The sequence below is a fragment of the Schistocerca americana genome, chromosome 1, assembly GCF_021461395.2.
Source record: "Schistocerca americana isolate TAMUIC-IGC-003095 chromosome 1, iqSchAmer2.1, whole genome shotgun sequence".
Classification (NCBI taxonomy): Eukaryota; Metazoa; Arthropoda; class Insecta; order Orthoptera; family Acrididae; genus Schistocerca; species Schistocerca americana.
Genome location: NC_060119.1, coordinates 904,183 through 930,496, shown reverse-complemented (window position 1 = coordinate 930,496; position 26,314 = coordinate 904,183).

The window sequence follows — 26,314 nt, the reverse complement described above, 5'->3', positions numbered from 1 at the left end:
ACTTAAGGCGGCATTGTGCCTTTTGTATTTAGTTCCGATGCGATTTCTGTCTTTCAACGTCAATGTGAAGGTCCAAGGAATTCATTGAACCTGCAGTGGTGTATCGGAAACTAATAGTGGTCTCACAGGAAAGGATCAAAGCACTGACTCTAAGAAGTCTCACTCTTCTTGCAATTAAGGCGGCATTGTGCCTTTTGTAATTAAATCCAATGTAATTTCAGTGTTTGATCGTTAATGTGAATGTCCAAGGAATACATTGAACCTGCAGTGGTGTATCGGAAACTAATACTGGTCTCACAGGGAATGCTCAAAGAAACGACTGTAAGAAGAGCCTATACTCATTCACTTAAGGCGGCATTGTGCCTTTTGTATTTAATTCCGATGCGATTTCTGTGTTTCATCGTCAATGTGAAGGTCCAAGGAATACATTGAATCTGCAGTGGTGTATCGGAAACTAATACTGGTCTCACAGGGAACGCTCAAACCACCGCCTGTAAGAAGAGTCTCTATTCTTGTACTTAAATCGCCATTGTGCCTTTTGTATTTAATTCCGATGCGATTCCTGTGATTCATCGTCAATGTGAAGGTCCAAGGAATACATTGAACCTGCATTGGTGTATCAGAAAAAAATACTGGTCTCACAGGAAAGGATCAAAGCACAGACTCTAAGAAGTCTCACTCTTCTTGCACTTAAGGCGGCATTGTCCCTTTTGTATTTAATTCCAATGCGATTTCTGTGTTTCATCGGCAATGTGAAGGTCCAAGGAATATATTGAACCTGCAGTGGTGTATCGGAAACTAATACTGGTCTCACAGGAAATGCTCATAGCACCGACTGTAAGAAGAGTCTCTATTCTTGTACGTAAGGCGGCATTGTGCATTTTGTATTTAATTCCGATGCGATTTCTGTATTTCATCGTCAATGTGAAGGTCCAAGGAATACATTTAACCTGCAGTGGTGTATCGCAAACTAATACAGGTCTAACCGTGAATGCTCAAAGCACCGACTGTAAGAAGAGTCTGTATTCTTGTACTTAAGGCAGCTTAGTGCCTTTTGAGTTTAATTCCGATACGATTTCTGTCTTTCATATTCAAAGTGACGGTCTAAGGAATGCATTGAACGTGCAGTGGTGTATCGGAACTAATACTGGTCTCACAGGAAAGGATCAAAGCACAGACTCTAAGAAGTCTCATACTTCTTGCAATTAAGGCGGCATTGTGCCTTTTGTATTTAATTCCGATGTAATTTCAGTCTTTTATCGTCAATGTGTATGTCCAAGGAATACATTGAATCTGCAGTGGTGTATCGGAAACTATTACTGGTCTGACAGGGAATGCACAAAACACCGACTGAAATAAGAGTCAGTATTCTTGTATTTATGGCGGCATTGGGCCTTTTGTATTTAATTCCGATGCGATTTCTGTTTTTCATCGTGAAAGTGATGGTCCAAGGAATACATTGAACCTGCAAAGGTGTATCGGAAACTAATACTGGTCTCACAGGGAATGCTAAAAGCACCGAATGTAAGAAGAGTCTCTATTCTTGCACCTAAGTCGGCATTGTGCCTTTTGTATTTAATTCCGATGTAATATCAGTGTTTCATTGTCAGTGTGTATGTCCAAGGAATACATTGAACCAGCAGTGGTGTATCGGACACTAATACTGATCTCACAGGGAATGTTCAAAGCACCGACTGTAAGAAGGGTCTCTATTCTTGTACTTAAGGCGTCATTGTGCCTTTTGTATTTAATTCCGATGCGATTTCTGTGTTTCATCATCAATGTGAAGGTCCAAGGAAAACATTGAACCTGCAGTGGTGTATCGGAAACTAATACTGGTCTCACAGGGAATGCTCAAAGCACCTACTGTAAGAAGAGTCTCTATTCTTGCAATTAAGGCGGCATTGTGCTTTTTGTATTTAATTGCCATGTAATTTCAGTGTTTCATCGTTAATGTATATGTCGAAGGAATACATTGAACCTGCAGTGGTGTATCGGAATCTAATACTGGTCTCACAGGGAATGCTCAAAGCAACGACTGTAAGAAGAGTCTCTATTCTTCTACTTAAGGCGGCATTGTGCCTTTTGTATTTAATTCCGATGCGATTTATGTGTTTCATCGTCAATTTGAAGGTCCAAGGAATACATTGAACCTGCAGTGGTGTATCGGAAACTAATACTGGTGTCACAGGAAAGGATCAAAGCACAGACTCTAAGAAGTCTCACTCTTCTTGTACTTAAGGCGTCATTGGGCCCTCTGTATTTAATTCCGATGTAATTTCAGTGTTTCATAGGCAATGTATATGTCCAAGGAATTCATTGAACCGGCAGTGGTGTATCGGAAACTAATACTAGTCTCACAGGGAATACTCGAAGCACCGACTGTGAGAAGAGTCTCTATTCTTGTACTTACGGCTTCATTGTGCCTTTGGTATTTAATTTCGGAGCGATTACTGTGTTTCATCGTCAATGTGAAGGTCCAAGGAATACATTGAACCTGAGGTGGTGTATTGGATTACTAATACTGGTCTCTCAGGAGATGCTCAAAGCATCGACTGTAAGAAGAGTCTCTATTCTTGTACGTAAGGCGTCATTGTGCCCTTTGTATTTAATTGCGATGTAATTTCAGTGTTTCATCGTCAATGTGTATGTCTAAGTAATACATTGAACCTGCGGTGGTGTATCGGAAACTAATACTGGTCTCCCAGGGAATGCTCAAAGCACCGACTGTAAGAAGAGTCTCTATTCTTGTACTTAAGCCGCCATTGTGCCTTTTGTATTTAATTATGATGTAATTTCAGTGTTCCATCGTCAATGTGAATGTCCAAGGGATACATTGAACTCCCAGAGGTGTATCGTATACTAATACTGGTCTAACAGGGAATGCTGAAAACACCGACTGTAAGAAGAGTCTCTATTCTCGTACTTAAGGCGGCATTGTGCCTTTTGTATTTAATTCCGATGCGATTTCTGCGTTTCATTGTCAATGTGAAGGTCCAAGGAATACACTGAACCTGCAGTGGCGTGTCGCAAACTAATACTGGTCTCACAGGCAATGCTCAAAACACCGACAGTAAGAACAGTCTCTATTCTTGTACTTAAGGCGGCATTGTGCCTTTTGTATTTAATTCCGATGCTATTTCTGTGTTTCTTCGTCAACGTGAAGGTGCATGGTATACCTTGAACCTGCAGTGGGGTATCAGAAACTAATACTGGTCTCACAGGAAAGGATCAAAGCACAGCCTGTAAGAAGCAACACTCTTCTTGCACTTAAGGTGGCATTGTGGCTTTTATATTTAATTCCGATGTAACTTCAATGTTTCATCGTCCATGTGTACGTCTAAGGAATACATTGAACCTACAGTGGTGTATCGGAAACTAATACTTTTCTCACAGGGAATGCTCAAATCACCGACAGTAAGAAGCCTCAATTCTTGTACTTAAGGCTTCATTGTTCCTTTTGTATTTAATTCCGATGTAATTTCAGTGTTTCATCGTCAATGTGTATGTCCAAGGAATACATTGAACCTGCAGTGGTGTATCGGATATTAATACTGGTCTCACAGGGAATGCTCAAAGCACCGACTGTAAGAAGAGTCTTTATTCTTGTCCTTAAGGCGGCATTGTGTCATTTGTATTTAATTCCGTTGCTAATTCGGTGTTTTATCGTCAATGTGAAGGTCTAAGGAATACATTGGACCTGTAGTGGTATATCGGCAACTAATATTGGTCTCACAGGAAAGGATCAAAGCACAGTCTCTAAGAAGTCTCACTCTTCTTGCACTTAAGGCGGCATTGTGCCTTTCATATTTAATTACGATGTAATTTCAGTGTTCATCGTCAATGTGTATGTCCAAGGAATTTATTGAATCTGCAGTGGTGTATCGGAAACTAATACAAGTCTCACAGGGAATGCTCAAAGCACCGTCCGTAAGAAGAGTCTCTATTCTTGTACTAAAGGCGGCATTTTGCCTTTTGTATTTAGTTCCGATGCGATTTCTGTGTTTCATCGTCAATGTGAAGGTCCAAGAAATACATTGAACCAGCAGTGGTGTATCGGAAACTAATACTGGTCTCACAGGGATGCTCAAAGCACCGACTGTAAGAAGAGTCTCTATTCTTGTACTTAATAGCAGCATTGTGCCTTTTGTATTTAATTCCGATGCGATTTCTGTGTAGCATCGCCAATGTGAAGGTCCAAGGAATACTTTGAACCTGCAATGGTGTATCGGAAACTAATACTGGTCTCACAGGAAAGCGTCGAAACACAGACCCTAAGAAGTCTCACTCTTCTTGTACTTAAGGCGTCATTGTGCCCTTTGTAATTAATTCCGATGTAATTTCATTATTTCATCGTCAATGTGTATGTCGAAGGAATACATTGAACCTGCAGTGGTGTATCGGTAACTAATACTGGTCTCACAGAGAATGCTCAAAGCACCGACAGTAAGAAGAGTCTCTATTCTTGTACTTAAGGCGGCATTGTGCCTTTTGTATTTAATTCCGATGCGATTTGAGTATTTCATTGTCAATATGAACGTCCAAGGAATACATTGAACCTGCAGTGGTGTATCAGAAACTAATACTGGGCTCACAGGAAAGGATCAAAGCACAGACCCTATGAAGTCTCACTCTTGTTGTACTTAAGGCGTCTTTGTACCCTTTGTATTTAATTCCGATTTAATTTCAGTGTCTCATCGTCAATGTGTATATCCAAGGAATACATTGAACCTGCAGTGGTGTATCGGAAACTAATACTGGTTTCACAGGGAATGCTCAAAGCACCGACTGTAAGTAGAGACTGTATCCTTGTACTTGAGGCGGCATTGTGCCTTTTGTATTTAATTCCCATGCGATTTCTGTGTCTCATCGTCAATGTGAAGCTCCACGGAATACATTCAACCTGCAGTGGTGTATCGGAAACTAATACTGGTCTCACAGGGAATGCTTAAAGCTACGACTGTAAGAAGCGTGTCTATTCTTGTACTTAAGGCGGCATTGTGCCTTTTGTATTTAATTCCGATGCCATTTCTGTGTTTCATCGTCAATGTGAAGGCCCATGGAATACATTGAAGCTGCAGTGGTGTATCGGAAACTAATACAGGTCTCACAGGAACTGCTTAAAGCACCGACTGTAAGAAGAGTCTCTATTCTCGTACTTAAGGCGGCATTCTGCCTTTGGTATTTAATTCCGATTTGATTTCTGTGTTTCATCGTCAAAGTGAATGTCTGAGGAATACATTGAACCTGCAGTGGTGTATCGGAAATTAATACTGGTCTCTCAGGGAATGCTCAAAGCACCGACTGTAAGAAGAGTCTCTATTGTTGTACTTAGGGCGGCATTGTGCCATTTGTATTTAATTCCGTTGCGATTTCTGTGTTTCATCGTCAATGTGATGGTCCAAGGAATACATTGGAACTGCAGTGGTGTATCGGAAACTAATACTGGTCTCACAGGAAAGGATCAAAGCACAGACCCTAAGAAGTCTCACTCTTCTTGTACATAAGGCGTCTTTGTGCCCTTTGTATTTAATTTCCATGTAATTTCAGTGTCTCATCTTCAATGTGTATGTCCAAGGAATACATTGGAACTGCAGTGGTGTATCGGAAACTAATACTCGTCTACAGGGAATGCTCAAAGCACCGACTGTAAGAAGAGTGTCTATTCTTGTACTTAAGGTGGCAATGTGCCCTTTGTATTTAATTCCGATGCCATTTCTGTGTTTCATCGTCGATGTGAAAGTCCAAGGAATACACTGAACCTGCAGTGGTGTATCGGAAACTAATACTGGTCTCACAGGTAATGCTCAAAGCACCGACTGAAAGAAGAGTCTCTATTCTTGTACTTAAGGCGGCATTGTGCCTTTTGTATTTAATTCCGATGCGATTTCTGTGTGTAATCGTCAATGTGAAGGTCCAAGAAATACATTGAACCTGCAGTGGCGTATCGGAAACTAATACGGATCGCTCTGTAAAGGATCAAAACACGGACTCTAAGATGACTCACTCTGCTTGTACTTAAGGCGTCATTGTGCCCTTTGTATTTAATTCCGATGTAATTTCAGTGTTTCATCGTCAATGCGTATTTCCGTGGAATATATTGAACCTGCAGTGGTGTATCGGAAACTAATACTGGTCTCACAGGGAATGCTCAAAGCACAGACTGTAAGAAGAGTCTCTATTCTTGTACTGAAGGTGGCATTGTGCCTTTTGTATTTAATTCCAATGCGGTTTCTGTGTTTCATCGTCAATGTGAAGGTCCAAGGATTACATTGAACCTGCAGTGGTGTTTCGGAAACTAATACTGGTCTCACAGGGCATGCTCAAAGCACCGACTGTAAGAAGAGTCTCTATTCTTGTACTTAAGGCGGCATTGTGCCTTTTGTATTTAATTCCGATGTAATTTCTGGGTATAATCGTCAATGTAAAGGTCCAAGGAATACATTGAACCTGCAGTGGTGTATCGGAAACTAATAGTGGTCTCACAGGGAATGCTCAAAGCACCGACTGTAAGAAGAGTCTCTATTCTTGTACTTATGGTGGCATTGGGCCTTTTGTATTTAATTCCGATGCGATTTCTGTCTTTCATCGTCAATGTGAAGGTTCAAGGAATACATTGAAAATGTAGTGGTGTATCGGAAACTAATACTGGTCTCACAGGGAATGCTCAAAGCACCGACAGTAAGATGAGTGTCTATTCTTGAACTTATGGCGGCATTGTGCCCTTTGTATTTAATTCCGATGCCATTTCTTTGTTTCATCGTCGATGTGAAAGTCCAAGGAATACACTGAACCTGCAGTGGTGTATCGGAAATTAATACTGGTCTCACAGGGAATGCTCAATGCACCGACTGTAAGAAGAGTCTCTATTCTTGTACTTAAAGCGGCATTGTGCCTTTTGTATTTAATTCCGATGCGATTTCTGTGTTTCATCGTCAATGTGAAAGTCCAAGGATTACATTGGACCTGCAGTGGTGTATCGGAAACTAATACTGGTCTCAGAGGGAATGCTCAAAACACCGACAGAAAGAAGAGTGTCTATTCTTGTACTTAAGGCCACATTGCTCCTTTTGTATTTAAATCCGAGGTAATTTCAGTGTTTCAACGTCAATATGTATGTCCAAGCAATACATTGAACCTGCAGTGGTGTATCGGATACTAATACTGGTCTCACAGGGAATGCTCAAAGCACCGACTGTAAGAAGAGTCTCAATTCTTGTACTTAAGGCGGCTTTGTGCAATTTTGTATTTAATTCCGATGTGATTTGTGTGTGTCATCGTCAATGTGAAGGTCCAAGGAATACATTGAACCTGCAGTGGTGTATCGGAAACTAATACTGGTCTCACAGGGAATGCTCAAAGCACCGACTGTAAATAGAGTCTGTATTCTTGTACTATAGGCGGCATTGTGCACTTTGTATTTAATTCCGATGCCATTTCTGTGTTTCATCGTCGATTTGTATGTCCAAGTAATACATTGAACCTGCAGTGGTGTGTCAGAAACTAATACTGGTCTCACAGGAAAGAATCAAAGCACAGACCCTAAGAAGTCTCACTCTTCTTGTACTTAAGGCGTCTTTGTGCCCTTTGTATTTAATTCACATGTAATTTCAGTGTCTCATCGTCAATGTGTATGTCCAAGGAATACATTGGAACTGCAGTGGTGAATCGGAAACTAATACTCGTCTCACAGGTAATGCTCAAAGCACCGACTGAAAGAAGAGTCTCTATTCTTGTACTTAAGGCGGCTTTGTGCCTTTTGCATTTAATTCCGATGCCATTTCTGTGTTTCATCGACAATGTGAAGGCCCAAGGAATACATTGAACCTGCAGTGGTGTATCGGAAAGTAGTAGTGGTCTCACAGCGAATGCTCAAAGCACCTTCTGTAAGAAGTGTGTCTATTCTTGTACTTAAGGCGGCATTGTGCACTTTGTATTTAATTCCGATGCCATTTCTGTGTTTCATCGTCGATGTGTATGTCCAAGGAATACATTGAACCTGAAGTGGTGTACCGGATACTAATACTGGTCTCACAGGGAATGCTCAAAGCACTGACTGTAAGTAGAGTCTGTATCCTTGTACTTAAGGCGGCATTGTGCCTTTTGTATTTAATTCCGATGCCATTTCTGTGTTTCATCGTCAAAGTGAAGGCCCAAGGAATACATTGAAGCTGCAGTGGTGTATCGGAAACTAATACAGGTCTCACAGGAACTGCTTAAAGCACCGACTGTAAGAAGAGTCTCTATTCTTGTACTTAAGGCGGCATTGTGCCTTTTGTATTTAATTCCGATGCGATTTCAGTGTTTCATCGTCAATATGAACGTCCAAGGAATACATTGAACCTGCAGTGGTGTATCAGAAACCAATACTGGTCTCACAGGAAAGGATCAAAGCACAGACCCTAAGAAGTCTGACTCTTCTTGTACTTAAGGCGTCTTTGTGCCCTTTGTATTTAATTCCCATGTAATTTCAGTGTCTCATCGTCAATGTGTATGTCCAAGGAATACATTGGAACTGCAGTGGTGTATCGGAAACTAATACTCGTCTCACAGGGAATGCTCTTAGCACCGACTGTAAGAAGAGTGTCTATTCTTGTACTTAAGGCGGCAATGTGCCCTTTGTATTTAATTCCGATGCCATTTCTGTGTTTCATCGACGATGTGAAAGTCCAAGGAATACACTGAACCTGCAGTGGTGTATCGGAAACTAATACTGGTCTCACAGGTAATGCTCAAAGCACCGACTGAAAGAAGAGTCTCTATTCTTGTACTTAAGGCAGCATTGTGTCTTTTGTATTTAATTCCGATGCGATTTCTGTGTGTAATCGTCAATGTGAAGGTCCAAGGAATACATTGAACCTGCAGTGGCGTATCGGAAACTAATACGGGTCGCTCTGTAAAGGATCAAAACACGGACTCTAAGATGTCTCACTCTGCTTGTACTTAAGGCGTCATTGTGCCCTTTGTATTTAATTCCGATGTAATTTCAGTGTTTCATCGTCAATGCGTATATCCAAGGAATATATTGAACTTGCAGTGGTGTATCGGAAACTAATACTGGTCCCACAGAGAATGCTCAAAGCACCGACAGTAAGAAGAGTCTCTATTCTTGTACTTAAGGCGGCATTGTTCATTTTGTATTTAATTCCGATGTAATTTCAGTGTTTCATCGTCAATGTGTATGTCCAAGGAATACATTGAATCTGCAGTGGTGTATCGGATACTATTACTGGTCTCACAGGGAATGCTCAAAGCACAGACTGTAAGAAGAGTCTCTATTCTTGTACTTAAGGCGGCATTGGGCCTTTTGTATTTAATTCCGATGCGATTTCTGTCTTTCATCGTCAATGTGAAGGTTCAAGGAATACATTGAACCTGTAGTGGTGTATCGGAAACTAATACTGGTCTCACAGGGAATGCTCAAAGCACCTACTGTAGGTAGAGTCTGTATTCTTGTACTTGAGGCGGCATTGTGCCTTTCGTATTTAATTCCAATGCGGTTTCTGTGTTTCATCGTCAATGTGAAGGTCCAAGGATTACATTGAACCTGCAGTGGTGTATCGGAAACTAATACTGGTCTCACAGGGAATGCTCAAAGCACCGACTGTAAGAAGAGTCTCTATTCTTGTACTTAAGGCGGCAATTTGCCTTTTGGATTTAATTCCGATGTGATTTCTGTGAATAATCGTCAATGTAAAGGTCCAAGGAATACATTGAACCTGCAGTGGTGTATCGGAAACTAATACTGGTCTCACAGGGAATGCTCAAAGCACCGACTGTAAGAAGAGTCTCTATACTTGTACTTAAGGCGGCATTGGGCCTTTTGTATTTAATTCCGATGCGATTTCTGTCTTTCATCGTCAATGTGAAGGTTCAAGGAATACATTGAACCTGTAGTGGTGTATCGGAAACTAATACTGGTCTCACAGGGAATGCTCAAAGCACCGACAGTAAGAAGAGTGTCTATTCTTGAACTTATGGCGGCATTGTGCCCTTTGTATGTAATTCCGATGCCATTTCTTTGTTTCATCGTCGATGTAAAAGTCCAATTAATACACTGAACCTGCAGTGGTGTATCGGAAATTAATACTGGTCTCACAGGGAATGCTCAATGCACCGACTGTAAGAAGAGTCTCTATTCTTGTACTTAAAGGGCATTGTGCCTTTTGTATTTAATTCCGATGCGATTTCTGTGTTTCATCGGCAATGTGAAGGTCCAAGGATTACATTGGACCTGCAGTGGTGTATCGGAAACTAATACTGGTCTCAGAGGGAATGCTCAAAACACCGACAGTAAGAAGAGTGTCTATTCTTGTACTTAAGGCGGCTTTGTGCCATTTTGTATTTAATTCCGATGTGATTTCTGTGTGTCATCGTCAATGTGAAGGTCCAAGTAATACATTGAACCTGCAGTGGTGTATCGAAAACTAATACTGGTCTCACAGGGAATGCTCAAAGCACCGACTGTAAATAGAGTCTGTATTCTTGTACTTTAGGCGGCATTGTGCCTTTCGTATTTAATTAAGATGCGATTTCTGTGTTTCATCGTCAATGTGAAGGTCCAAGGAATACATTTAACCTGCAGTGCTGTATCGGAAACTAATACTGGTCTCACAGGGAATGCTCAAAGCACCGACTGTAAGAAGAGTGTCTATTCTTGTACTTAAGGCGGCTTTGTGCACTTTGTATTTAATTCCGATGCCATTTCTGTGTTTCGTCGTCGATTTGTATGTCCAAGGAATACATTGAACCTGAAGTGGTGTACCGGATACTAATACTGGTCTCACAGGGAATGCTCAAAGCACTGACTGTAAGTAGAGTCTGTATCCTTGTACTTAAGGCGGCATTGTGCCTTTTGTATTTAATTCCGATGCGATTTCTGTGTCTCATCGTCAATGTGAAGCTCCACGGAATACATTCAACCTGCAGTGGTGTATCGGAAACTAATACTGGTCTCACAGGGAATGCTTAAAGCAACGACTGTAAGAAGCGAGTCTATTCCTGTACTTAAGGCGGCATTGTGGCTTTTGTATTTAATTCCGATGCCATTTCTGTGTTTCATCGTCAATGTGAAGGCCCAAGGAATACATTGAACCTGCAGTGGTGTATCGGAAACTAATAGTGGTCTCACAGCGAATGCTCAAAGCACCGACTGTAAGAAGAGTGTCTGTTCTTGTACTTAAGGCGGCATTGTGCACTTTGTATTTAATTCCGATGCCATTTCTGTGTTTCATCGTCGATGTGTATGTCCAAGGAGTACATTGAACCTGAAGTGGTGTACCGGATACTAATACTGGTCTCACAGGGAATGCTCAAAGCACTGACTGTAAGTAGAGTCTGTATCCTTGTACTTAAGGCGGCATTGTGCCTTTTGTATTTAATTCCTATGCCATTTCTGTGTTTCATCGTCAATGTGAAGGCCCAAGGAATACATTGAATCTGCAGTGGTGTATCGGAAACTAATACAGGTCTCACAGGAACTGCTTAAATCACCGACTGTAAGAAGAGTCTCTATTCTTGTACTTAAGGCGGCATTCTGCCTTTGGTATTTAATTCCGATTTGATTTCTGTGTTTCATCGTCAATGTGAATGTCTGAGGAATACATTGAACCTGCAGTGGTGTATCGGAAATTAATACTGGTCTCTCAGGGAATGCTCAAAGCACCGACTGTAAGAAGAGTCTCTATTGTTGTACTTAGGGCGGCATTGTGCCATTTGTATTTAATTCCTTTGCGATTTCTGTGTTTCATCGTCAATGTGAAGGTCCAAAGAATACATTGGAACTGCAGTGGTGTATCGGAAACTAATACTGGTCTCACAGGGAATGCTCAAAGAATCGACTGTAAGAAGAGTGTCTATTCTTGTACTTAAGGCGGCAATGTGCCCTATGTATTAATTCCGATGCCTTTTCTGTGTTTCATCGTCGATGTGAAAGTCCAAGGAATACACTGAACCTGCAGTGGTGTATCGGAAACTAATATTGGTCTCACAAGTAATCCACAAAGCACCGACTGTAAGAAGAGTCTCTATTCTTGTACTTAAGGCGGCATGGTGCCTTTTGTATTTAATTCCGATGCGATTTCAGTGTTTCATCGTCAATATGAACGTCCAAGGAATACATTGACCTGCAGTGGTGTATCCGAAACTAATACTGGTCTCACAGGAAAGGATCAAAGCACAGACTCTGAGATGTCTCACTCTGCTTGTACTTAAGGCGTCGTTGTGCCCTTTGTATTTAATTCCGATGTAATTTCAGTGTTTCATCGTCAATGCGTATTTCCAAGGAATATATTGAACCGGCAGTGGTGTATCGGATACTAATACTGGTCTCACAGGGAATGCTCAAAGCACAGACTGTAAGAAGAGTCTCTATTCTTGTACTGAAGGCGGCATTGTGCATTTTGTATTTAATTCCAATGCGATTTCTGTGTTTCATCGTCAATGTGAAGGTCCAAGGAATACATTGAACCTGCAATGGTGTATCGGAAACTAATACTGGGGTCACAGGGAATGCTCAAAGCACCGACTGTAAGTAGAGTCTGTATTCTTGTACTTAAGGCGGCATTGTGCCTTTCGTATTTAATTCCAATGCGGTTTCTGTGTTTCATCGTCAATGTGAAGGTCCAAGGATTACATTGAACCTGCAGTGGTGTATCGGAAACTAATACTGGTCCCACAGAGAATGCTCAAAGCACCGACAGTAAGAAGAGTCTCTATTCTTGTACTTAAGGCGGCATTGTTCCTTTTGTATTTAATTCCGATGTAATTTCAGTGTTTCATCGTCAATGTGTATGTCCAAGGAATACATTGAATCTGCAGTGGTGTATCGGATACTAATACTGGTCTCACAGGGAATGCTCAAAGCACAGACTGTAAGAAGAGTCTCTATTCTTGTACTGAAGGCGGCATTGTGCATTTTGTATTTAATTCCAATGCGATTTCTGTGTTTCATCGTCAATGTGAAGGTCCAAGGAATACATTGAACCTGCAATGGTGTATCGGAAACTAATACTGGGGTCACAGGGAATGCTCAAAGCACCGACTGTATGTAGAGTCTGTATTCTTGTACTTAAGGCGGCATTGTGCCTTTCGTATTTAATTCCAATGCGGTTTCTGTGTTTCATCGTCAATGTGAAGGTCCAAGGATTACATTGAACCTGCAGTGGTGTATCGGAAACTAATACTGGTCTCACAGGGAATGCTCAAAGCACCGACTGTAAGAAGAGTCTCTATTTTTGTACTTAAGGCGGCATTGTGCCTTTCGTATTTAATTCCAATGCGGTTTCTGTGTTTCATCGTCAATGTGAAGGTCCAAGGATTACATTGAACCTGTAGTGGTGTATCGGAAACTAATACTGGTTTCACAGGGAATGCTCAAAGCACCGACAGTAAGAAGAGTGTCTATTCTTGAACTTATGGCGGCATTGTGCCCTTTGTATTTAATTCCGATGCCATTTCTTTGTTTCATCGTCGATGTGAAAGTCCAAGGAATACACTGAACCTGCAGTGGTGTATCGGAAATTAATACTGGTCTCACAGGGAATGCTCAAAGCACCGACTGTAAATAGAGTCTGTATTCTTGTACTTTAGGCGGCATTGTGCCTTTTGTATTTAATTAAGATGCGATTTCTGTGTTTCATCGTCAATGGGAAGGTCCAAGGAATACATTTAACCTACAGTGGTGTATCGGAAACTAATACTGGTCTCACAGGGAATGCTCAAAGCACCGACTGTAAGAAGAGTGTCTATTCTTGTACTTAAGGCGGCATTGTGCACTGTGTATTTAATTCCGATGCCACTTCTGTGTTTCATCGTCGATTTGTATGTCCAAGGAATACATTGAACCTGAAGTGGTGTACCGGATACTAATACTGGTCTCACAGGGAATGCTCAGAGCGCTGACTGTAAGTAGAGTCTGTATCCTTGTACTTAAGGCGGCATTGTGCCTTTTGTATTTAATTCCGATGCGATTTCTGTGTCTCATCGTCAATGTGAAGCTCCACGGAATACATTCAACCTGCAGTGGTGTATCGGAAACTAATACTGGTCTCACAGGGAATGCTTAAAGCAACGACTGTAAGAAGAGTGTCTATTCTTGTACTTAAGGCGGCATTGTGCCTTTTGTATTTAATTCCGATGCCATTTCTGTGTCTCATCGTCAATGTGAACGCCCAAGGAATACATTGAACCTGCAGTGGTGTATCGGAAACTAATAGTGGACTCACAGGGAATGCTCAAAGCACTGACTGTAAGAAGAGTGTCTATTCTTGCACTTAAGGCCGCATTGTGCACTTTGTATTTAATTCCGATGCCATTTCTGTGTTTCATCGTCGATGTGTATGTCCAAGGAATACATTGAACCATAAGTGGTGTACCGGATACTAATACTGGTCTCACAGGGAATGTTCAAAGCACTGACTGTAAGTAGAGTCTGTATCCTTGTACTTTAGGCGGCATTGTGCTTTTGTATTTAATTAAGATGCGATTTCTGTGTTTCATCGTCAATGTGAAGGTCCAAGGAAAACATTGAACCTGCAGTGGCGTATCGGAAACAAATACGGGTCGCTCTGGAAAGGATCAAAACACGGACTCTAAGGTGTCTCACTCTGCTTGTACTTAAGGCGTCATTGCGCCCTTTGTATTTAATTCCGACGTAATTTCAGTGTTTCATCGTCAATGCGTATTTCAAGGAATACATTGAACCTGCAGTGGTGTATCGGAAACTAATACTGGTCCCACAGAGAATGCTCAAAAGAGCGACAGTAAGAACAGTCTCTGTTCTTAGACTTAAGGCGGCATTGTTCCTTTTGTATATAATTCCGATGTAATTTCAGTGTTTCATCGTCAATGTGTATGTCCAAGGAATACATTGAATCTGCAGTGGTGTATCGGATACTAATACTGGTCTCACAGGGAATGCTCAAAGCACAGACTGTAAGAAGAGTGTCTATTCTTGTACTGAAGGCGGCATTGTGCCATTTGTATTTAATTCCAAAGCGATTTCTGTGTTTCATGGTCAATGTGAAGGTCCGAGGAATACATTGAACCTGCAATGGTGTATCGGAAACTAATACTGGGGTCACAGGGAATGCTCAGAGCACCGACTGTAAGTAGAGTCTGTATTCTTGTACTTAAGGCGGCAATGTGCCTTTCGTATTTAATTCCAATGCGGTTTCTGTGTTTCATCGTCAATGTGAAGGTCCAAGGATTACATTGAACCTGCAGTGGTGTATCGGAAACTAATACTGGTCTCACAGGGAATGCTCAAAGCACCGACTGTAAGAAGAGTCTCTATTTTTGTACTTAAGGCAGCATTGTGCCTTTCGTATTTAATTCCAATGCGGTTTCTGTGTTTCATCGTCATTGTGAAGGTCCAAGGATTACATTGAACCTGTAGTGGTGTACCGGATACTAATAATGGTCTCACACGGAATGCTCAAAGCACTGACTGTAAATAGAGTCTGTATTCTTGTACTTTAGGCGGCATTGTGCCTTTTGTATTTAATTAAGATGCGATTTCTGTGTTTCATCGTCAGTTTGAAGGTCCAAGGAATACATTTAACCTGCAGTGGTGTATCGGAAACTAATACTGGTCTCACAGGGAATGCTCAAAGCACCGACTATAAGAAGAGTGTCTATTCTTGTACTTAAGGCGGCATTGTGCACTTTGTATTTAATTCCGATGCCCTTTCTGTGTTTCATCGTCGATGTGTATGTCCAAGGAATACATTGAACCTGAAGTGGTGTACCGGATACTAATAATGGTCTCACACGGAATGCTCAAAGCACTGACTGTAAGTAGAGTCTCTATTCTTGTACTTAAGGCGGCATTGTGCCTTTTGTATTTAATTCCTATGCGATTTCTGTGTTTCATCGTCAATGTGAAGGTCCAAGGATTACACTGGACCTGCAGTGGTGTATCGGAAACTAATACTGGTCTCAGAGGGAATGCTCAAAATACCGACAATAAGAAGAGTCTCTATTCTTGTACTTTAGGCGGCATTGTGCCTTTTGTATTTAATTCCCATGCTATTTCTGTGATTCATCGTCAATGTGAATGTCTAAGGAATACATTGAACCTGCAGTGGTGTATCGGAAACTAATACTGGTCTCACAGGGAATGCTCAAAGCACCGACTGTAAGAAGAGTCTCTATTCTTGTACTTAAGGCGGCATTGTGCCTTTTGTATTTAATTCCGCTGCTATTTCTGTGTATAATCGTCAATGTGAAGGTCCAAGGAATACATTGAACCTGCAGTGGTGTATCGGATACTAATACTGGTCTCACAGGGAATGCTCAAAGCACCGACTGTAAGAAGAGTCTCTATTCTTGTACTTAAGGCGGCATTGGGCCTTTTGTATTTAATTCCAATGCGATTTCTGTCTTTCATCGTCAATGTGAAGGTGCAAGAAATACATTGAACCTGCAGTGGTGTATCGGAAACTAATACTGGTCTCACAGGGAATGCTCAAAGCACCGACTGTAAAAAGAGTGTCTATTCTTGTACTTAAGGCGGCATTGTGCCCTTTGTATTTAAATCCGATGCCATTTCTGTGTTTCATCGTCGATGTGAAAGTCCAAGGAATACACTGAACCTTCAGTGGTGTATCGGAAACTAAGACCGGTCTCACAGGGAATGCTCAAAGCACCGACTGTAAGAAGAGTCTCCATTCTTGTACTTTAGGCGGCATTGTGCCTTTTGTATTTGGTTTCCGATGCTATTTCTGTGTATAATCGTCAATGTGAAGGTCCAAGGAATACATTGAACCTGCAGTCGTGTATCGGAAACTAATACTGGTCTCACAGGGAATGCTCAAAGCACCGACTGTAAGAAGAGTCTCTATTCTTGTACTTAAGGCGGCATTGGGCCTTTTGTATTTAATTCCGATACGATTTCTGTTGTTCATCGTCAATGTGAAGGTCCAAGAAATACCTTGAACCTGCAGTGATGTATCGGAAACTAATACTGGTCTCACAGGGAATGCTCAAAGCACCGACTGTAAGAAGAGTCTCTATTCTTGTACTTAAGGCGTCATTGTGCACTTTGGTATTTAATTCCGATGCCATTTCTGTGTTTCATCGTCGATGTGTATGTCCAACGAATACATTGAACCTGAAGTGGTGTACCGGATACTAATACTGGTCTCACAGGGAATGCTCAAAGCACTGACTGTAAGTAGAGTCTGCATTCTTGTACTTAAGGCGGCATTGTGCCTTTGGTATTTAATTCCGATGCCATTTCTGTGTTTCATCGTCAATGTGAATGTCTCAGGAATACATTGAACCTGCAGTGGTGTATCGGATATTAATACTGGTCTCTCAGGGAATGCTCAAAGCACCGTCAGTAAGAAGAGTCTCTATTGTTGTACTTAGGGCTCCATTGTGCCTTTTGTATTTAATTCCAATGCCATTTCTGTGTTTCATCGTCAATGTGAAGGTCCAAGGAATACATTGAACCTGCAGTGGTGTATCGGAAACTAATATTGCTCTCACATGGAATGCTCAAATCACCGACTGTAAGTTGAGTCTGTATTGTTGTACTTAAGGCGGCATTGTGCCTTTTCTATTTAATTAAGATGCGATTTCTGTGTTTCATCGTCAATGTGAAGGTCCAAGGAATACATTGAACCTGCAGTGATGTATCGGAAACTAATACTGGTCTTACAGGGAATGCTCAAAGCACTGACTGTAAGAAGACTCTATATTCTTGTACTTAAGGCGCCATTGTGCCTTTTGTATTTAATTCCGATGCGATTTCTGTGTATAATCGTCATTGTAAAGGTCCAAAGAATACATTGAACCTGCAGTGGTGTATCGGAAACTAATACTGGTCTCACAGGTAATGCTCAAAGCACCGACTGTAAGAACATTCTCTATTCTTGTACTTAAGGCGGCATTGGGCCTTTTGTATTTAATTCCGATGCGATTTCTGCCTTTCATCGTCAATGTGAAGGTTCAAGGAATACATTGAACGTGCAGTGGTGTATTGGAAACTAATACTGGTCTCACAGGGAATGCTCAAAGCACCGACTGTAAGAAGAGTCTCTATTCTTGTACTTATGGCGGCATTGTGCCCTTTGTATTTAATTCCGATGCCATTTCTGTGTTTCATCGTCGATGTGAAAGTCCAAGGAATACACTGAACCTGCAGTGGTGTATCGGAAACTAATACTGGTCTCACAAGGAATGCTCAAAGCAACGACTGTAAGAAGAGTCTCTATTCTTGTACTTAAGGCGGCATTTCGCCTTTTGTATTTAATTCCGATGCGATTTCTGTGTTTCATCGTCAATCCGAAGGTCCAAGGATTACATTGGACCTGCAGTGGTGTATCGGAAACTAATACTGGTCTCAGAGGGAATGCTCAAAACACCGACAGTAAGAAGAGTCTCTATTCTTGTACTTAAGGAGACATTGTTCCTTTTGTATTCAAATCCGTTGTAATTTCAGTGTTTCATCGTCGATGTGTATGTCCAAGGAATACACTGAACCTGAAGTGGTGTACCGGATACTAATACTGGTCTCACAGGGCATGCTCAAAGCACTGACCGTAAGAAGAGTCTCTATTCTTGTACTTATGGCGGCATTGTGCCTTTTGTATTTAATTCCGATGCGATTCCTGTGTCTCATCGTCAATGTGAAGCTCCACGGAATACATTCAACCTGCAGTGGTGTATCGGAAACTAATACAGGTCTCACAGGAACTGCTTAAAGCACCGACTGTAAGAAGAGTCTCTATTCTTGTACTTAAGGCGGCATTGTGCCTTTGGTATTTCATTCCGATTTGATTTCTGTGTTTCATCGTCAATGTGAATGTCTAAGGAATACATTGAACCTGCAGTGGTGTATCGGAAATTAATACTGGTCTCTCAGGGAATGCTCAAAGCACCGACTGTAAGAAGAGTCTCTATTGTTGTACTTAGGGCGGCATTGTGCCATTTGTATTTAATTCCGTTGCAATTTCTGTGTTTCATCGTCAATGTGTATGTCCAAGGATTACATTGAATCTGCAGTGGTGTATCGGATACTAATACAGGTCTCACAGGGAATGCTCAAAGCACACACTGTAAGAAGAGTGTCTATTCTTGTACTGAAGGCGGCATTGTGCCTTTTGTATTTAATTACAATGCGATTTCTGTGTTTCATCGTCAATGTGAAGGCCCAAGGAATACATTGAACCTGCAGTGGTGTATCGGAAACTAATACTGGTCTCACAGGGAATGCTCAAAGCACCGACTGTAAGTAGAGTCTGTATTCTTGTACTTAAGGCGGCATTGTGCCTTTTGTATTTAATTCCGATGCGATTTCTGTGTTTCATCGTCAATGTGAAGGTCCAGGGATTACATTGAACCTGCAGCGGTGTATCGGAAACTAATACTGGTCTCACAGGGAATGCTCAAAGCACCGACTGTAAGAAGAGTCTCTATTCTTGTACTTAAGGCGGCATTGTGCCTTTTGTATTTAATTCCGATGCGATTTCTGTGTATAATCGTCAATGTGAATGTCCAAGGAATACATTGAACCTGCAGTGGTGTATCGGAAACTAATACTGGTCTCATAGAGAATGCTCAAAACACCGACAGTAAGAAGAGTCTCTATTCTTGTACTTAAGGCGGCATTGGGCCTTTTGTATTTAATTCCTATGAGATTTCTGTCTTTCATCGTCAATGTGAAGGTTCAAGGAACACATTGAACCTGTAGTGGTGTATCGGAAACTAATACTGGTCTCACAGGGAATGCTCAAAGCACCGACAGTAAGAAGAGTGTCTATTCTTGAACTTATGGCGGCATTGTGCCTTTGTATTTAATTCCGATGCCATTTCTGTGTTTCATCGTCGATGTGAAAGTCCAAGGAATACACTGAACCTGCAGTGGTGTATCGGAAACTAATACTGGTCACACAGTCAATGCTCAATGCACCGACTGTAAGAAGAGTCTCTATTCTTGTACTTAAGGCCACATTGCTCCTTTTGTATTTAAATCCGAGGTAATTTCAGTGTTTCATCTTCATTGTGTTTGTCCAAGCAATACATTGAACCTGCGGTGGTGTATCGGATACTAATACTGGTCTCACAGGGAATGCTCAAAGCACCGACTGTAAGAAGAGTCTCTATTCTTGTACTTAATGCGGGTTTGTGCCATTTTGTATTTAATTCCGATGCGATTTCTGTGTTTCATCGTCAATGTGAAGGTCCAAGGAATACATTGAACCTGCAGTGGTGTATCGGAAACTAATACTGGACTCACAGGGAATGCTCAAAGCACCGACTGTAAATAGAGTCTGCATTCTTGTACTTTAGGCGGCATTGTGCCTTTTGTATTTAATTAAGATGCTATTTCTGTGTTTCATCGTCAATTTGAAGGTCCAAGGAATACATTGAACCTGCAGTGGTGTATCGGAAACTAATACTGGTCTCACAGGGAATGCTCAAAGCACCGACTGTAAGAAGAGTGTCTATTCTTGCACTTAAGGTGGCATTGTGCACATTGTATTTAATTCCGACGCCATTTCTGTGTTTCATCGTCAATGTGTATGTTCAAGGAATACCTTGAACCTGCAGTGGTGTATCGGAAACTAATACGGGTCTCACAGGGAATTGTCGACGCACCGGCTGTGAGAATAGTCTCTATTCTTGTACTTAAGGCGGCATTGTGCCTTTGGTATTTAATTCCGATGCCATTTCTGTGTTTCATCGTCAATGCGAATGTCTCAGGAATACATTGAACCTGCAGTGGTGTATCGGATATTAATACTGGTCTCTCAGGGAATGCTCAAAGCACCGTCAGTAAGAAGAGTCTCTATTGTTGCACTTATGGTGGCATTGTGCCCTTTGTATTTAATTCCGATGCCATTTCTGTGTTTCATCGTCGATGTGAAAGTCCAAATAATACACTGAACCTGCAGTGGTGTATCGGAAACTAATACTGGTCTCACAGGTAATGCTCAAAGCACCGACTGTAAGAAGAGTCTCTATTCTTGTACCTAAGGCGGCATGTGTCTTTTGCATTTAATTCAGATTCGATTTCTGTGTGTAATCGTCAATGTGAAGGTCCAAGGAAAACATTGAACCTGCAGTGGCGTATCGGAAACTAATACGGGTCGCTCTGGAAAGGATCAAAACACGGACTCTAAGATGTCTCACTCTGCTTGTACTTAAGGCGTCATTGTGCCCTTTGTATTTAAGTCCGATGTAATTTCAGTGTTTTATCGTCAATGCGTATTTTCAAGGAATACATTGAACCTGCTGTGGTGTATCGGAAACTAATACTGGTCCCACAGAGAATGCTCAAAACACCGACAGTAAGAAGAGTCTCTATTCTTGTACTTAAGGCGACATTGTTCCTTTTGTATATAATTCCGATGTAATTTCAGTGTTTCATCGTCAATGTGTATGAATCTGCAGTGGTGTACCGGATACTAATACTGGTCTCACAGGGAATGCTCAAAGCACAGACTGTAAGAAGAGTGCCTATTCTTGTACTGAAGGCGGCATTGTGCCTTTTGTATTTAATTCCAATGCGATTTCTGTGTTACATCGTCAATGTGAAGGTCCAAGGATTACATTGAACCTGCAGTGGTGTATCGGAAACTAATACTGGTCTCCACAGGGAATGCTCAAAGCACCGACTGTAAGAAGAGTCTCTATTCTTGTACTTAAGTCGGCATTGTGCCTTTGGTATTTAATTTCAATTTGATTTCTGTGTTTCATCGTCAATGTGAATGTCTAAGGAATACATAGAACCAGCAGTGGTGTATCGGAAATTAATACTGGTCTCTCAGGGAATGCTCAAAGCACCGACTGTAAGAAGAGTCTCTATTGTTGTACTTAGGGCGGCATTGTGCCATTTGTATTTAATTCCGTTGCAATTTCTGTGTTTCATCGTCAAAGTGAAGGTCCAAGGAATACATTGGAACTGCAGTGGTGTATCGGAAGCTAATACTGGTCTCACAGGGAATGCTCAAAGCACCGACTGTAAGAAGAGTGTCTATTCATGTACTTAAGGCCGCAATTTGCCCTTTGTATTTAATTCCGATGCCATTTCTGTGTTTCATCGTCGATGTGAAAGTCCAAGGAATACACTGAACCTGCAGTGGTGTATTGGAAACTAATACTGGTCTCACAGGTAATGCTCAAAGCACCGACTGTAAGAAGAGTCTCTATTCTTGTACCTAAGGCGGCATGTGCCGTTTGTATTTAATTCCGATGCCATTTCTGTGTTTCATCGTCGATGTGAAAGTCCAAGGAATACACTGAACCTGCAGTGGTGTATCGGAAACTAATACTGGTCTCACAGGTAATGCTCAAAGCACCGACTGTAAGAAGGGTCTCTATTCTTGTACTTAAGGCGGCATGTGCCTTTTGTTTTTAATTCCGATGCGATTTCTGTGTGTAATCGTCAATGTGAAGGTCCAAGGAAAACATTGAACCTGCAGTGGCGTATCGGAAACTAATACGGGTCGCTCTGGAAAGGATCAAAACACGGACTCTAAGATGTCTCACTCTGCTTGTACTTAAGGCGTCATTGTGCCCTTTGTATTTAAGTCCGATGTAATTTCAGTGTTTTATCGTCAATGCGTATTTTCAAGGAATACATTGAACCTGCTGTGGTGTATCGGAAACTAATACTGGTCCCACAGAGAATGCTCAAAACACCGACAGTAAGAAGAGTCTCTATTCTTGTACTTAAGGCGACATTGTTCCTTTTGTATATAATTCCGATGTAATTTCAGTGTTTCATCGTCAATGTGTATGTCCAAGGAATACATTGAATCTGCAGTGGTGTACCGGATACTAATACTGGTCTCACAGGGAATGCTCAAAGCACCGACTGTAAGAAGAGTCTATATTCTTGTACTTAAGGCGGCATTGTGCCTTTTGTATTTAATTCCGATGCGATTTCTGTGTATAATCGTCAATGTGAAGGTCCAAGGAATACATTCAACCTGCAGTGGTGTATCAGAAACTAATACAGCTCTCACAGGAACTGCTTAAAGCACCGACTGTAAGAAGATTCTCTATTCTTGTACTTAAGGCGGCATTGTGCCTTTGGTATTTAATTTCGATTTGATTTCTGTGTTTCATCGTCAATGTGAATGTCTAAGGAATACATAGAACCTGCAGTGGTGTATCGGAAATTAATACTGGTCTCTCAGGGAATGCTCAAAGCACCGACTGTAAGAAGAGTCTCTATTGTTGTACTTAGGGCGGCATTGTGCCATTTGTATTTAATTCCGTTGCAATTTCTGTGTTTCATCGTCAAAGTGAAGGTCCAAGGAATACATTGGAACTGCAGTGGTGTATCGGAAGCTAATACTGGTCTCACAGGGAATGCTCAAAGCACCGACTGTAAGAAGAGTGTCTATTCTTGTACTTAAGGCCGCAATTTGCCCTTTGTATTTAATTCCGATGCCATTTCTGTGTTTCATCGTCGATGTGAAAGTCCAAGGAATACACTGAACCTGCAGTGGTGTATTGGAAACTAATAGTGGTCTCACAGGTAATGCTCAAAGCACCGACTGTAAGAAGAGTCTCTATTCTTGTACCTAAGGCGGCATGTGCCTTTTGTATTTAATTCCGATGCGATTTCTGTGTATAATCGTCAATGTGAAGGTCCAACGAATGCAATGAACCTGCAGTGGTGTATCGGAAACAAATACTGGTCTCACAGAGAATGCTCAAAACACCGACAGTAAGAAGAGTCTCTATTCTTGTACTTAAGGCGGCATTGGGCCTTTTGTATTTAATTCCTATGCGATTTCTGTCTTTCATCGTCAATGTGAAGGTTCAAGGTATACATTGAACCTGTAGTGGTGTATCGGAAACTAATACTGGTCTCACAGGGAATGCTCAAAGCACCGACAGTAAGAAGAGTGTCTATTCTTGAACTTATGGCGGCATTGTGCCTTTGTATTTAATTCCGATGCCATTTCTGTGTTTCATCGTCGATGTGAAAGTCCAAGGAATACACTGAACCTGCAGTGGTGTATCGGAAACTAATACTGGTCTCACAGGGAATGCTCAATGCACCGACTGTAAGAAGAGTCTCTATTCTTGTACTTAAGGCCACATTGCTCCTTTTGTATTTAAATCCGAGGTAATTTCAGTGTTTCATCGTAAATGTGTATGTCCAAGCAATACATTGAACCTGCAGTGGTGTATCGGATACTAATACTGGTCTCACAGGGAATGCTCAAAGCACCGACTGTAAGAAGAGTCTCTATTCTTGTACTTAAGGCGGCTTTGTGCCATTTTGTATTTAATTCCGATGCGATTTCTGTGTTTCATCGTCAATGTGAAGGTCCAAGGAATACATTGAACCTGCAGTGGTGTATCGGAAACTAATACTGGCTTCACAGGGAATGCAGAAAGCACCGACTGTAAATAGAGTCTGTATTCTTGTACTTTAGGCGGCATTGTGCCTTTTGTATTTAATTAAGATGCGATTTCTGTGTTTCATCGTCAATTTGAAGGTCCAAGGAATACATTGAACCTGCAGTGGTGTATCGGAAACTAATACTGGTCTCACAGGGAATGCTCAAAGCACCGACTGTAAGAAGAGTGTCTACTCTTGTACTTAAGGTGGCATTGTGCACTTTGTATTTAATTCCGATGCCATTTCTGTGTTTCATCTTCAATGTGTATGTTCAAGGAATACCTTGAACCTGCAGTGGTGTATCGGAAACTAATACGGGTCTCACAGGGAATAGTCGACGCACCGGCTGTGAGAATAGACTCTATTCTTGTACTTAAGGCGGCATTGTGCCTTTGGTATTTAATTCGGATGCCATTTCTGTGTTTCATCGTCAATGCGAATGTCTCAGGAATACTTTGAACCTGCAGTGGTGTATCGGATATTAATACTGGTCTCTCAGGGAATGCTCAAAGCACCGTCAGTAAGAAGAGTCTCTATTGTTGTACTTAGGGCTTCATTGTGCCTTTTGTATTTAATTCCAATGCGATTTCAGTGTTTCATCGTCAATGTGAAGGTCCAAGGAATACATTGAACCTGCAGTGGTGTATCGGAAACTAATACTGGTCTCACAGGGAATGCTCAAAGCACCGACTGTAAGAAGAGTCTCTGTTCTTGTACTTATGGCGGCATTGTGCCCTTTGTATTTAATTCCGATGTTATTTCTGTGTTTCATCGTCGATGTGAAAGTCCAAGGAATACACTGAACCTGCAGTGGTGTATCGGAAACTAATACTGGTCTCAGAGGGAATGCTCAAAACACCGACAGTAAGAAGAGTCTCTATTCTTGTACTTAAGGCGACATTGTTCCTTTTGTATTTAAATCCGATGTAATTTCAGTGTTTCATCGTCGATGTGTATGTCCAAGGAATACATTGAACCTGAAGTGGTGTACCGGATACTAATACTGGTCTCACAGGGAATGCTCAAAGCACTGACTGTAAGTAGAGTCTGTCTCCTTGTACTTAAGGCGGCATTGTGCCTTTTGTATTTAATTCCGATGCGATTTCTGTGTCTCATCGCCAATGTGAAGCTCCACGGAATACATTCAACCTGCAGTGGTGTATCGGAAACTAATACAGGTCTCACAGGAACTGCTTAAAGCACCGACTGTAAGAAGAGTCTCTATTCTTGTACTTAAGGCGGCATTGTGCCTTTGGTATTTAATTCCGATTTGATTTCTGTGTTTCATCGTCAATGTGAACGTCTAAGGAATACATTGAACCTCCAGTGGTGTATCGGAAATTATTACTGGTCTCTCAGGGAATGCTCAAAGCACCGACTGTAAGAAGAGTCTCTATTTTTGTACTTAGGGCGGCAATGTGCCATTTGTATTTAATTCCGTTGCAAATTCTGTGTTTCATCGTCAATGTGAAGGTCCAAGGAATACATTGGAACTGCAGTGGTGTATCGGAAACTAATACTGGTCTCACAGGGAATGCTCAAAGCACCGACTGTAAGAAGAGTGTTTATTCGTGTACTTAAGGTGGCAATGTGCCCTTTGTATTTAATTCTGATGCCATTTCTGTGTTTCATTGTCGATGTGAAAGTCCAAGGAATACACTGAACCTGCAGTGGTGTATCGGAAACTAATACTGGTCTCACAGGTAATGCTCAAAGCACCGACTGTAAGAAGAGTCTCTATTCTTGTACTTAAGGCGGCAAGTGCCTTTTGTATTTAATTCCGATGCGATTTCTGTGTGTAATCGTCAATGTGAAGGTCCAAGGAAAACATTGAACCTGCAGTGGCGTATCGGAAACTAATACGGGTCGCTCTGGAAAGGATCAAAACACGGACTCTAAGATGTCTCACTCTGCTTGTACTTAGGGCGTCATTGTGCCCTT